Source organism: Lissotriton helveticus, chromosome 2_1 (genome assembly GCF_964261635.1).
Source record: "Lissotriton helveticus chromosome 2_1, aLisHel1.1, whole genome shotgun sequence".
NCBI classification, from domain to species: domain Eukaryota; kingdom Metazoa; phylum Chordata; class Amphibia; order Caudata; family Salamandridae; genus Lissotriton; species Lissotriton helveticus.
Window position 1 is genome coordinate 681,420,778 of NC_136059.1, and position 14,716 is coordinate 681,435,493.

Here is a 14,716-nt window from a genome sequence, read left to right on the forward strand (position 1 = left end):
CAGCCGCCTATCGCTGCACCGCAAGAGTGGGCGCAACTCAGCTGAATTGCGGCTTTTGACACAGTGGACCAAAAGCGGACGGAATGGCAACTGAAACGGTAAAGGGGCGCCCCACTACAACAGACGAGACTCCACCTGGAGAGGCCCGTTCACGCCGCCTCCCCCGGGGCGCCCCACGCCGTTATTCGGAGCAGCATTGTAGGATACCAAAACCAGTGCGGCAACTTACTGGACATCACCTTGGTGCCATCGTTCTGCTGCCTTGGAACTATTCGCACAACAGTTTGCTGCTGATGACCCACCCCCCGCGACGCCCCACGCCGGATTCCGAAATCAGTGAAATCTGGACGTTGTGCTGCGTTGGGACTATTCGCACAGCCGACCGCTACTTCGTTGTTTTTCCCTAAAAATGTTTACATGTTATTACTGTTTTTGTTTTCTTGTATATATTTATAAGTTATTAAAGTTTTATAATCTTACTACTTTGTTGGAGTGCTATATATTTTTAATGTGACACATAATTGTAAAAACTTTGATGTACAAAGAGTCATCCCTGGTATCTTCCGCTTCAGGCTCGGTCCCCTCCCCAATCACAATACAGGATGGTTTTCAGATAATAGGAACGCGTCTGCTGTGACGGATCTCATCGAGTGTGGGCCTTGATCTACTATAACTCCTTTGAAGAGGGGTGATTCTTTACAGCTGGGGCCATAAACTACATCTGCAGGGCTAGCTGATACCCTAGGACCGGCCTGGACAATCGGACACAGAGGAAAAGGAGTGTCAGAGGGTGCGGTAGTGAATAGGGCGAAAGGGAGGTGTCGGGCGGGCACAGGGTGTGATTCTCAGGGAAGAGCAGCGCAGATGGGGGGTGGTTTATTACCCATGCATAAGACAGAGAGCGGGGGTGACCACTGCCTGGGGGAGATGCTTGCGAGGGTGGGGAGCCATGCTAAGGATCGACAGCGTGCAGAGAGTGGGTCTGGTCAAGGCATCTAAAATGACTGCCGTGCACGACAAAAGTGTGGCATTTGAAAAAAGGCAAGATGGCGCAGACAATGTTTTTCAACACTTCCTGATTTCCTTCGAATCGAACGTTAACAGACGTTGGGGCATATTACCAAAGTTAAGCGATATTTATCCCTAACGATGCTTAGCAACGAATTTTTTACCGCTAAGCATCTTCAGAAATTATCGCAGATAGACCTTGCTATTATCAAGGTTTATCGCAAATACGATAAAAAACGACCGCAATGCATTAATATCGCTGAAAACTCAGCGATATTCATGCATTACCGAGCTAATGCTCTTAGCCATGTTATCCACCTCCCATTGGATAACATGGCTAAGAACTGCTCAGGGCAGGTGGTAGCTTTTGGAGATATTCGCGCTTATCGCGAATATTTCCAAAAGTTGGTAATAGGAGATAGCGATGTTAGCGACTGTTTCCAGTCGCTAACATCTTGGCATGCCCACTTTGCATGTCATTAGTGATAAATATCACTCACATGCAAAGTGGGGCCCAAGATGGTCGCTATCTCCTACTAGCCGTCGCTAACTGGTGTTAGCAACAGCTAGGTAATACAGAGATAATTTTATCTCCGCGAAGCGGAGCGCTGTTACAGATATATATCTTGTTTTTGAACGTTAATTTCTCAAAATCCACTGAAGCACATATATTGAGACCTAGCAAAGGCACATCGAGCTACCAGTCCCTACAATTTTGCCAAGTTTCGTGGAAATCCATTCAGCCGTTCGATTATTATTATTATTATTTGTTTTGCCCCGCGGGGCCCTTTTAAAACCTCCACATCAAACCTAAGAGGTCAAGGAGGATCTACTATGCCCCCTTATGGTCATTTGCCCCTTCGATTTGGCCTCCTCTTGTCTCTCGATCCTACCGAGAGACAAGATGGCGGCCGCTACGGACTGTTTGCAATGTTTACAGACGCCGGAGAACCAATCAGCTTCGCAAACCTCCGTTACGCGAAGCGGAGCGCTGTTACAGATATATATCTTTTTTTGAACGTTAATTTCTCAAAATCCACTGGAGCACATATATTGAGACCTAGCAAAGGCACATCGGGCTACCAGTCCCTAATATTTTACCAAGTTTCGTGCAAATCCATTCAGCCGTTCGATTATTATTATTTTTTTTTTTTTTTGCCCCGCGGGGCCCTTTTAAAACCTCCACATCAAACCTAGGGGGTCAGCGAGGATCTACTATGCCCCCTTATGGTCATTTGCCCCTTCGCTTTGGCCTCCTCTTGTCTCTCGATCCTACCGAGAGACAAGATGGCGGCCGCTACGGACTGTTTGGAATGTTCACAGACGCCGGAGAACCAATCAGCTTCGCTTCACAAAGCTCCGTACCGCGAAAAGTCCGCGAACCGGAGCGCTGCCCGGTCCGCTGTTACAGATATATATCTTTTTTTGAACGTTAATTTCTCAAAATCCACTGAAGCACATATATTGAGACCTAGCAAAGGCACATCGGGCTACCAGTCCCTACAATTTTGCCAAGTTTCGTGCAAATCCATTCAGCCGTTCGGGCTAAAAGTGAGGCCAACCGCCCTATGGAAAACTCAATGTTAAAAACACGTTTTGGGACCCCCCTTTTTTCTCGGCCCCCCCTTGACGAACCCCCCCCCCAAATTTTCAGGGGCTGCTCAGAAACAAAATGTGCCATTTTCCTGAAAATTTCAGCCAATTCCGTCCACAAACGCCAAAGTTATTAGACATAGAATTTTCAAAAATCCCATAGAGAAAAAATCCTAACTATATATACCTACTGGCGGTCGCCAGTAGGTATATATAGTTAGGATTTTTTCTCTATGGGATTTTTGAAAATTCTATGTCTAATAACTTTGGCGTTTGTGGACGGAATTGGCTGAAATTTTCAGGAAAATGGCACATTTTGTTTCTGAGCAGCCCCTGAAAATTTTGGGGGGGTTCGTCAAGGGGGGGCCGAGAAAAAAGGGGGGTCCCAAAAAGCGTTTTTCCCATGTTAATTTCCATAGGGCGGTTGGCCTCACTTTTAGCCCGAACGGCTGAATGGATTTGCACGAAACTTGGCAAAATTGTAGGGACTGGTAGCCCGATGTGCCTTTTGTAGGTCTCAATATATGTGCTGCAGTGGATTTTGAGAAATTAACGTTTAAAAAAAGATATATATCTGTAACAGCGGACTGGGCAGCGGCCCAGGACGCGGACTTTTCGCGCAACGGAGCTTTGTGAAGCGAAGCTGATTGGTTCTCCGGCGTCTGTCAACATTCCAAATAGTCCGTAGCGGCCGCCATCTTGTCTCTCGGTAGGATCGAGAGACAAGAGGAGGCGAAAGCGAAGGGGCAAATGACCATAAGGGGGAATAGTAGATCCTCGCTGACCCCCTAGGTTTGATGTGGAGGTTTTAAAAGGGCCCCGCGGGGCAAAAAAAATAATAATAATAATAATCGAACGGCTGAATGGATTTGCACGAAACTTGGTAAAATATTAGGGACTGGTAGCCCGATGTGCCTTTGCTAGGTCTCAATATATGTGCTCCAGTGGATTTTGAGAAATTAACGTTCAAAAAAAGATATATATCTGTAACAGCGCTCCGCTTCGCGTACTTTTCGCATTACGGAGCTTTGCGAAGCTGATTGGTTCTCCGGCGTCTGTCAACATTCCAAACAGTCCGTAGCGGCCGCCATCTTGTCTCTCGGTAGGATTGAGAGACAAGAGGAGGCCAAAGCGAAGGGGGAAATGACCATAAGGGGGCATAGTAGATCCTTCCTGACCTCTTAGGTTTGATGTACCATTTTGCCAAGTTTGGTGTAATTCCGTTCAGCCATTCAGGCTGTAGACGTATGTAAATGTCCTATGGAAAATTGCATGGGGAAAACACATTTGAAAGTGTTGAAATTTAGAACCAATTAAAATGTTACTTTGGTTTTGTATTTGTGTGTGATGAAAGTTAATTGGTTATGTATATATCTCAAATGAGAGGAAACCACAGCCATTTTGTGATACTACTGTCTGAGGTACATTTGTGAGGAATTTTTGGTGGTGAATTTCTGGTGTTTGATTTACACAGTACTAACACTTTTCCTACTTTTGAAAAGGTGAGTTGTTAATTTGTAAGGGGAACTATGTTGTACACTTGAAGATAATTTGAAAAATGTTTTCTGTTATTTATTTGCAGTCCTTCTGTTATACTAAATACTTGATAAAGTTAGTTTTATATTATGTATTACTAAAAACGATAAATGAAAGTGATTATTTTTTTCTGCAATTTACAGCAAGCAATTTCAAAATAAAATGGCTCACAATGAAGAGACCGTGGCAATTTCTTTGTAAGGGGAACTATGTTGTACACTTGAAGATAATTTGAAAAATGTTTTCTGTTATTTATTTGCAGTCCTTCTGTTATACTAAATACTTGATAAAGTTAGTTTTATATTATGTATTACTAAAAACGATAAATGAAAGTGATTATTTTTTTCTGCAATTTACAGCAAGCAATTTCAAAATAAAATGGCTCACAATGAAGAGACCGTGGCAATTTCTTTTGAATTGTCCACTACATTGATTGAAATTGAGAGCACCAATAATGAAACATTGTCACAAGGAGGACATGACTTGTATGATTCCATTAGATTGATTGAAATGGACAGCACCAAGAATGAAATATTGTCACAAGGAGATGACTTGAATGATTCCACTACGTTGATTGAAATTGAGAGCAGCAATAATGAAATATTGTCACAAGGAGGAGATGACTTGTATGATTCCATTAGATTGATTGAAATGGACAGCACCAATAATGAAATATTGTCACAAGGAGGAGATGACTTGAATGATTCCACTACATTGATTGAAATTGAGAGCAACAATAATGAAATATTGTCACGAGGAGATGACTTGAATGATTCCACTACATTGATTGAAATTGACAGCACCAATAATGAAATATTGTCAGAAGGAGGAGATGACTTGAATGATTTTTTTGATCAATCTCTTGATGGCAAATTTATCGAGTGTTTGGAGACGATAGAGTTACAAGAATCATTATTGCAGACTTTTCATGAGGACATTGCTGATGAGGACATGTTACTAGTTCTTTCAAATTTAGAAAATTCTGAAGAATAAATTTATATTTAGAAATCAAAAATTGTTTGAGACATTATTCATTTTTATTTTTAATTTATGAGGTTGTAGCGAAGTGATTGTAGTATAAAATGAGACTTATAGTATAGAGTGCAACATTTTTATGTTACATGGTAAGTTTACTCATATTTACTTCCCTTCTGCCACTATATTATCTCCAATGTGTATTTGACATCTCTTCTTCATCTCCGGCCTCCTTTCTCTCACTCTGTGTCTCCGATGCATCTTATCGGTGCTATTTTGTGTAATTACAGAAGAGAGTAAAATAAAATATTTCGGAACGTGAAAAGGGGGCAAAGTAGAGTACTCCTCACCCCCTAGGCCTTTTTAGGCGGTCCCAAAAGGATCAGTTTCTGCTTTCCTGAGAGATTATGGTATGAGTTCCATATACCACAATAACTTGCATTACAACATGCAAGATATCTATCTCCTATTACCAACTTTTGGAGATATTCGCGCTAAGCGCGAATATCTCCAAAAAGTAACACCTGCCCTGAGCAGTTCTTAGCCATGTTATCCAATGGGAGGTGGATAACATGGCTAAGAGCATTAGCTCGGTAATGTATGAATATCGCTGAGTTTTTAGCGATATTCATGCATTGCGGCCGTTTATTATCGCATTTGTGATAAACCTTGATAATAGCAAGGTTTATCTTTGATAATTTCTGACGATGCTTAGCGGTAAAAAATTCGTTGGTAAGCATCGTTAGCGATAAATATCGCTTAACTTTGGTAATATGCCCCAACGTCTGTTAACGTTCGATTCGAAGGAAATGAGGAAGTGTTGAAAAACATTGTCTGCGCCATCTTGCCTTTTTTGAAATGCCACACTTTTGTCGTGCACGGCAGCCATTTTAGATGCCTTGACCAGACCCACTCTCTGCACGCTGTCGATTCGTAGCATGGCTCCCCACCCTCGCAAGCATCTTCCCCAGGCACTGGTCACCCCCGCTCTCTGTCTTATGCATGGGCAATAAACCTCCCCCCATCTGCGCTGCCCTTCCCTGAGAATCACACTCTGTGCCCGCCCGACACCTCCCTTTCGCCCTATTCACTACCGCACCCTCTGACACTCCTCTTCCTCTGTGTCCGATTGTCCAGGCTATCAGCTAGCCCTGCAGATGTAGTTTATGGCCTCAGCTGTAAAGAATCACCCCTCTTCAAAGGAGTTATAGTAGATCAAGGCCCACACCCGATGAGATCCGTCACACCACACGTGTTCCTACTATCTGAAAACTATCCTGTATTGTGATTGGGGAGGGGATCGAGCCTGAAGCGGAAGATTCCAGGAATGACTCTTTGTACATCAAAGTTTTTACAATTATGTCTCACATTAAAAATATATAGCACTCCAACAAAGTAGTAGGAATATAAAACTTTAATAACATATAAATATATACAACAAAACAAAAACAGTAAAAACATTTAAACAACGAAGAGACCGTGGCAATTTCTTTTGAATTATCCAATAGATTTATTGAAATTGACAGCACCAATAATGAAATATTCTTGTCAGTAGCGGTCTGTTGTGCGAATAGTTCCAAGGCAGCAGAACGCGCTGAAATCTAGATGGCACTAAAGTGATGTCTAGCAAGTTGCCGCCCAGCACATAACGGCGTGGGGCGCCGCGGGGGTGAGTGAGTCCAGTAGGCACCACAGCTATTCTTACCGGCATTGCAGAATTACTGCTGGGGACAATGCCTGTGCTGTAGCAGGGTCACAGCAGAAACAAAAAGGATTCTGTTGAAGATGTTGTTGGTTTTCAATTTGAAAACAGTTCTGGTGTCAACTGCTATGCTAATGTAGTGGTTAATGTTTTGTTTTCTCTAGAAAATGTAAAAGAGGGGGAGGCAGTCCAAAGTTCCGTTAAAAGGGCAAAGGAAAGGATCGGTGGTTTGAACTATCAGTCAAAAAGGGGAGGGGGTGCAACAATTTTTCCTACCGGGTCACACTGTGCTTTTACCGGAAGTGAGGTCTGCAGGATTCTAGTAATTCAAAGTGAGGCTGGCGCCGACGTCCCGCGAATACAGTTTCGTCACTCCACGGGTGATCATGGCAGTCATTCCCCATCGGGGGTCGGAGACTCCCGCGGCTCCTCTAGAATCTTCAAGGTCGTGGAGGACTACGGTGGTGGAGTCAACCAGTGACCGGGCCATTTCTTTATGCTGGGCCCGCTCTTGCCAGGTCGACCGCCATTTTGAGAGTTCGGTAGCTACTGGCGATCGCGGGGTCAAATGAGCGGACGGGCTCCACCCTGCCGGGCGAGACGTTGCAGCATGGCCACAGTGGAAGAACTCTTTTCCGGGCGCCTGGAGCGCTGAGGGTGCAGCTGGGAAGCCTCCACTGGGGAGGCGGGAGAGGCCTGTTCGCACCGTCTCTCCCTCCCAGTGCACCCCACGGCGTCTCGCTTGATATTTGTTATGGCCGGACCAGGCGATGAGGACGAGGGGGGGGGGGTCGGAGGCATGTGCAAGACATCCCCCCCCAGGGTTGTTGCAGCAATTTTACAAGAAAGAAGAAGTGTCCCGTCCGTCTTCGGGCCGGGCTTCCGGTAGATGTCGGCCGGACGCACCTGGCTCTGGCCCCATGAACGGGTTTCTTGGTTTATCGGCTGCAGCCGGATCCCGTCGGCCTCGGCCCCCCGACCGTTGGTGGCCGGACCGGAAGAGCATGTGGCGGGACTACCTGCAACTCTCAAGGGCCACCGCGGCCGGACTGGGAGAGAGAGGGGAGGGTCGAGGAGACATTCCCCCCCCCCTGCAACTGTTCAGCGTTGTAAAGGCAATCCCCTGGCCGGGTCCCGCTGGTCTCGGCCTCTCCTCCGGCTACACCCTACGTTAGGATCTCCTGGCCGAGGCGTGGCAGCAGGACCTGCCTTATATGGGCTGCTCCCGGCTGGGCGTAGCCGGAACCCTGCTCCACCTTGGAAGTTTCCAGAGTGGGGGCGGATGTTCTACTGACTTGCATTTTCCCTAGTCTATCGATTTTTTTGGCGTGGCAGGCGGTGGGACAGCGAGGGGTGATTTGGTTTCTCTTACTGTTTTTCTGGTCTCTCACCAATGGCATATTTTAACGTTTTCTTGTTTCTAGGACATTAACAGGTTTTATCATTACGTTATGTTATCGTTTCTTTGTTCGTTGTTTAATAAAAGTTCATGTTCATCAGTGGCCTACTGATTTTCGTTTTCCTATTCTTTTCTTTCCAGGTTGTTTCATGCTAAAGTTTCTGTTAACAGGATACAGTGATCACTTCGTTATTATTGCATATGTCCTTTTCACTAGGGGTGCTCTCTGGTCGGGCCAGATGACGTATGTCTAGTAAATGGTCCGGGTGAAACAGGTGCATCAATCAGTGGGGAGTAGATAGGCATGACAGATTACAACGGGGGAGAAAGGTCCGCATTACGTACCCTTTCACTACTTGCAAAGATTTTCCTACGTTTATTTGCAAACAGGGAATACCTCCAAAAAGAACTAATTCCCAAACAGTCAATGTTCGGACAATCAATCAATCAATGAGGAATGAAATAGGTACGACGTGTTAAAGGCTTGCGTTACCTACCCTTCACTATCTGCAAAGGGAGAGAGAATATTCCTATTCTTCCTCGTTTGCAGGCAGAGAAGATCCTTAAGAGAACCAACTTCGAACAATTCAATGCTCGATTCAAACAATCAACAAGGGGTACTGTGAACACAAATGAACGCCGCTTATGTACATACGCATTGCTATTTTCAACAGGTTGTTCCTAATGTTTCTATTTTAGCGAGGTCAAAAAGAGATCCCATTAGTGGCCTACTGATTTTGCTCGATTCCTTTTGTTTTTTTACACGGTTTTTCGCTATCTGCAAAGACTAAACAGAGTATTGCGACTCTGTGCTTGTTTGTAAATAGAGAATGAACCAAAGAGAGCAATCAATCAAATGGAGAGAGAAGCAGGCACGACGGATTACAAAGGGGGCAAAGGGCTGCGTTAACTACCCTTCACTATCTGCAAAGAGAGAGTACTCCTAATAGAAATGAGGGGTGGGGGGCAGCATTCAAAGCAGATCAGTGTGCATAAACACGAAAATGTTTTTACTTACCACGTATTTGACATTCGACAGCTTATGATATTTGCTATTAAAAAACCATTGAAATTCACTGAAAAAACCATAGGTTATAGACCATATATAGTTAGGAATTAGCATTTACAAAACCTTGAAAATTCACTGAAAAAACCATAGGTTATAGACCATATATAGTTAGGAATTAGCATTTACAAAACCTTGAAAATTCACTGAAAAAACCATAGGTTAGAGACCATATATAGTTAGCTGGACATTTTATTGACATAAAACCAATGAAATTCCATATATAGTTAGTTGCACTAACTATATATCGCGCACCCGCAATCCACTGCTGATGATGTCACATATTACATCATTCATGACATGGTCAGTGACATCACTGATGACATCACTGATGACATCTCAAATGACATCAATGACCACATCACTGATGATATCATTCATGTGACAATACAATGCATCTCCTCACATTTTAATATAACCTCTGTTTCACCCAGTGTTAAAAAGAGTATAATTTTTGAAACCATTGACACACCAATACTAGTTACTACATACGCACTCACTGATTGCTACGTCTACACACACCTTCACTCATTCACCCATACAATCATTCATACATACAATCACTCATCTTTACAACACTATCATATGCACTCATACACCTATACAGACACTCACAGTCTGCCACTCATCCATGGAGTTACTTACACACCTAGTCAGTCCTGTAAAGAATCAATGAGACTTCCATTTTCTTGTCTATACAGTTAAACATAGAGCACCTTACATTTTCAAACATGTACTAACACATACTTAGCTTCTTATACAATCATTGATACAAGTACAGATTGATCTGCACAGAGTCACACACCTCCCAGCTAGCCACACACACACTCAGTCTCCCATACAAATACTTGGGCAATCAATCAATAACCCATATAGTTACTCATATAGCTACTGATCAACACATGCAGCAGTTTACAGAACAACAGACATAATGATGCACAAATTAAGACAGTTTAGTCACTAACCCATGCACTCAGTGAGACACATTTAATCACTCACTCATACATTCAGTCATGCACCTACTAAATCCTTCGTCCAGACACTTATACATCCACTAATTCTTCAATATGTAAGACATATTTTAACTTTACAGACTTATACAGTCACTGGATGTAGTCATCAGTGATGTCATTTGAGATGTCATCAGTGATGTCATCAGTGATGTCATTTGAGATGTCATCAGTGATGTCACTGACCATGTCATGAATGATGTAATATGTGACATCATCAGCAGTGGATTGCGGGTGCGCGATATATAGTTAGTGCAACTAACTATATATGGAATTTCATTGGTTTTATGTCAATAAAATGTCCAGCTAACTATATATGGTCTCTAACCTATGGTTTTTTCAGTGAATTTTCAAGGTTTTGTAAATGCTAATTCCTAACTATATATGGTCTATAACCTATGGTTTTTTCAGTGAATATATATATATATATATATATATATATATATATATATATATATATATATATATATATATATATATATATATATATAATATATATCTCCCCAAATTACACAAGAACATGGAAAATCCCCCCGGCCGTCCAATAATATCCTCCATCGGCAGCTTGACTGAGAATTTGTCACGTTTTGTTGACAACATCTTGTTTCCCTTAGTGATCAAGTTAAAATCGTACATAAGGGACACGAAAGACTTCTTGACCAAGATCCAGGAACTAACATGGGATTCAGGGTACCTGCTAATGGTTTTAGACATTACTAGTCTTTACACCTGCATAGACCACAGGCAGGGTCTTGAAGCTATTAAACATGCTCTGAAGCAATGCCAAATGAAATATGCAAGTCATAATGAAATGATCTTAGAGTTCATTGAATTCTGTCTGACAAACAACATTTTCCTCTTTGAGGACCAGCTGTACATACAAACATCAGGGACGGCGATGGGTACCTGCTTCGCTCCCAGCTACGCAAACTTGTTCGTCGGCTGGTGGGAGGAGCAGGTACCCAGGAGCTGCGCAGTTGGCACAGATACAGGGCAGGTAAAATGCTGGTATCGTTACATTGACGATTTGTTTATCGTCTGGGAAGGAGGGATGGACACAGCAGAAGAATTTATTAAAATTCTTAATACCAATGACCTCAATTTACGCTTTTCAGGATCGGTTAGTCCGGTGGCAGCGGAGTATCTGGACCTGAGTGTGTATATTGAGGGTAACCGTCTACATACCACCTTGTACAGAAAAGAAACTACTGGCAATTCGACACTCTTTGCCAACAGTAGCCATCCCACCCAGTTAAAAAACAGCATTCCCTACGGAGAACTACTTAGAATCCGTAGGAACTGCTCTAAAGACTCCGATTTCGAGGCGGCTGCCTCGGAATGCCTAGTGAGATTCTCCATGAGGGGCTATGGTAATACCTTACTGAAAAACACTTTGAAGAAGGTAAGGAAGATGCAGAGAGCTACATTGCTGGCTACAGATGATCCTACTGTGGGGAGAAATAGAAAATCCAACAAAGAGAGTGGGAAATTCAGACTAATTACCCCGTATTCTAGGGGAGCTAAAGATCTGAAAGTCATGCTAAATAAGAACTGGCATATACTTGTAGTGTAGTTCCTATTATCCCAATAGGCTCTGCGCATTGGAATAATATCTTCAATAGTAGAGACCTAGGGCAGAGGTTAACTAGGTCTTCTACCGACGATATTAGACTTAAAGTTTTGTGTTTGTCAGCTAGCTCAGAGTTCACTAGAAACTTTCTCGAATAGGCAAGGAGGATTTTAACCTCCCTGGATAGACAAGCAGGGATTTAGTTTCTGACAACCATAGAACATGACAACTTTGCTCTCCCCTAATCAAGAGTGTATCTCTAGAGTCGTGTGAAAACAATAGACAACTTATTTTACTCAGTCAGTACGTGCATTCTTAGTTTCACCAGTTTGTAGAGAAATAAGAGATTGGCGTGGTTCAATAAAAGATGTTATTTATTGATCAGTCTCTTTTCTCATACAAGAGAAATGAATCGCTATTATTGCAATACTTGTAGTTAAGTAAAGTGCATACAGTAGAGACAGAATTATAAAATAATACTGTAAAAGCATTGATATGGTTTCTGAGCCATATGATACTTTAAAATGGATAAAATAGATACATACATATATACATTTGACTAATCGTACTCAACTGGTGCTTCTAACCACGCCTACCCCAGTGTACCTGACCTAAGCCTAATACGTGGGCGGGAGTAGATAAGTAGCAGTTTAAGTTAAGTTTGTTTTGCCAAGGGACTGATTCGGGAATTCTCTGCAATGGGTTATTCAGTTCTGTACCTGAGATCTAGAATGATGGAGGGCTGGTATCTCTTATCCCAGGTCTTGATATTCCAGCTGCCTGCGAGGGCTGCTTGGAAGCACCGGAGCTGGATTTCTCGGCAGGAGAAAGACAGCGTCTCGTTCTCAGCGCGTCAGGAAGGCGGGGCAGCGTCTGTGGGCTTCGCTCTCTGCTGGGCTCCTCAGCACGTCTCGCTGCTCCGATCTCGTCACCACCGCATGTGTTTGCTTAAGGCAATGTCGGTAATATTTATACCTGAAAGGTGCCAAGATTGACGTAAGGATGGACATATATACGTCAATAAGGATGTCATATGAACGGGCTCGTTCGCACATTCTTTGCTGTAGTTCTCGGTGAAATCAAAACAATGGCTATGGGAATTTCCCAGGTCGCTGTAGGTTTCATTTGTTTTGAGAACTCCGTATGCCTTATCAGGGGCTGGAGGAATATCGCTTGTCTAATTAGATGGCATGCGTTATGACCTAATCAGATAACGCGCTTCTGTGCCGTGGTGTGGCTTAATCAGATAACGGTTTTTGCACCGTTGGATGGCTGCTAGTTAATTATTAACCAAACCAGGGTCAGGAATAGGGGAATCGATACAGTACCTATAGGAATACATCACACCCACTCCACGTAGACTATGTCCATATTTACAAATCTAGGCATAGTGAATATCAGTAGCGTTTGTGTATACCGTACCACCCCAAAATACATTTATATGCATTCCGAAAATTGGATTTTATAAAATATACGAAACACAATCACATGTACTGTCACGTATACTATAAGCACAAGCAGTCTAATAATGCTACTCATATGTTAAAAATTCAGCATAATCTAAATGCGAAAACCACACATGAAATGGCTCTTAATACAGAAAAAAGTGCGAGACCATTTCATCACAATCATAAATTTATGTATAGCAGTGCTAGCATAGCGAATGTCTTGTGACTACCTAAAAATAGAAATTTAGTTCTCTAAGAATAATGTCTACTTTAAGCAGACGATAAGTGTCCCAAAAATGGTAAATATTGTGGAATTGGGGAAAAAGTTCTTGCAGTCTGAAAAAAAATTATGAGAAATTTTTTTTTCATATCGCTTTTCTTCAAAAAGTTGAAGGCCAAATTCAGCATGTAGGGAACTCCAAGTGCTAATTTGCTCAAAGTTATTCCTGCTGCTCTGGTGAAAACATCACATTATTTAGACTGTTGAAAAAACTGTCAACAGCTTCTTGCGTAAGTTCCACTAATTCGGAAAAGGTTGTTACCATGCATTCATGAGCCTGAGCATGTTTGCCTCCATTGATGTTTGGATCAGCATAGCTGACTGAAGGTCGTACCTGATCGATGCTGCTTTCATCTTGTACTTCACTACCCCTCAATCATAGTGGTGAAGACTCCACGAATGCCGTCATCAGGATTGGTAGCCGCTGGGGACAGCACAATGCATGAGCCGTTACCGGACCCAACAAGGTATCTGCGTCCATTGGCACATCCGATTGTAGTGCCAGACAAGTGTCCAACACGCATTCTTCGCCGCATAGCAAGCACCTTAATACAGGCATAACACAACTTTGCCACATTGGTCTAAATGAAAGAAACCAAGTCATGTTCAGGTCTCTGAGCCGGGATAGTCCAAGGATTTTAGTTACCCGGTCCCGGTAGCCAATGGCTAGGATCATTTCTTCCCTTGTCGCAGGTGTTTTGTCTGTGACATGGTTTGCCATAGCGAAATAACAGGATCAAAAATAGAATACCCGCTACTAGTCCCAAAAGGAGTGGAAGTCCGCCAAAAATGGAATGGACAAAGTCTGGAAAAATACCCAGGATGGCTTTGAATGGAGTTAAAGCACCCGAAAACACTGCTTTAAATACACTGGAGAAACTAGTGGTATCGGAAATATTTAAGATTTCGTTCAGTATTTCTGCGAAATGTATGGGGGAATTAGTTGATAATAATGAATGAATCTCTTCTGTTGTCCTTGCAACTTGGAGATCATACGTTTCTTTTGATGATGTGAGCCTTGTCGGCGTCTGTAGGAGCACAGTCTTCATTCTGCTTAAAGTATCTATTCGAATAGAAACAATTTTCAAATCGGGCCATAACCTTGCCTCCCTGTCTGCAGACTCGCTGG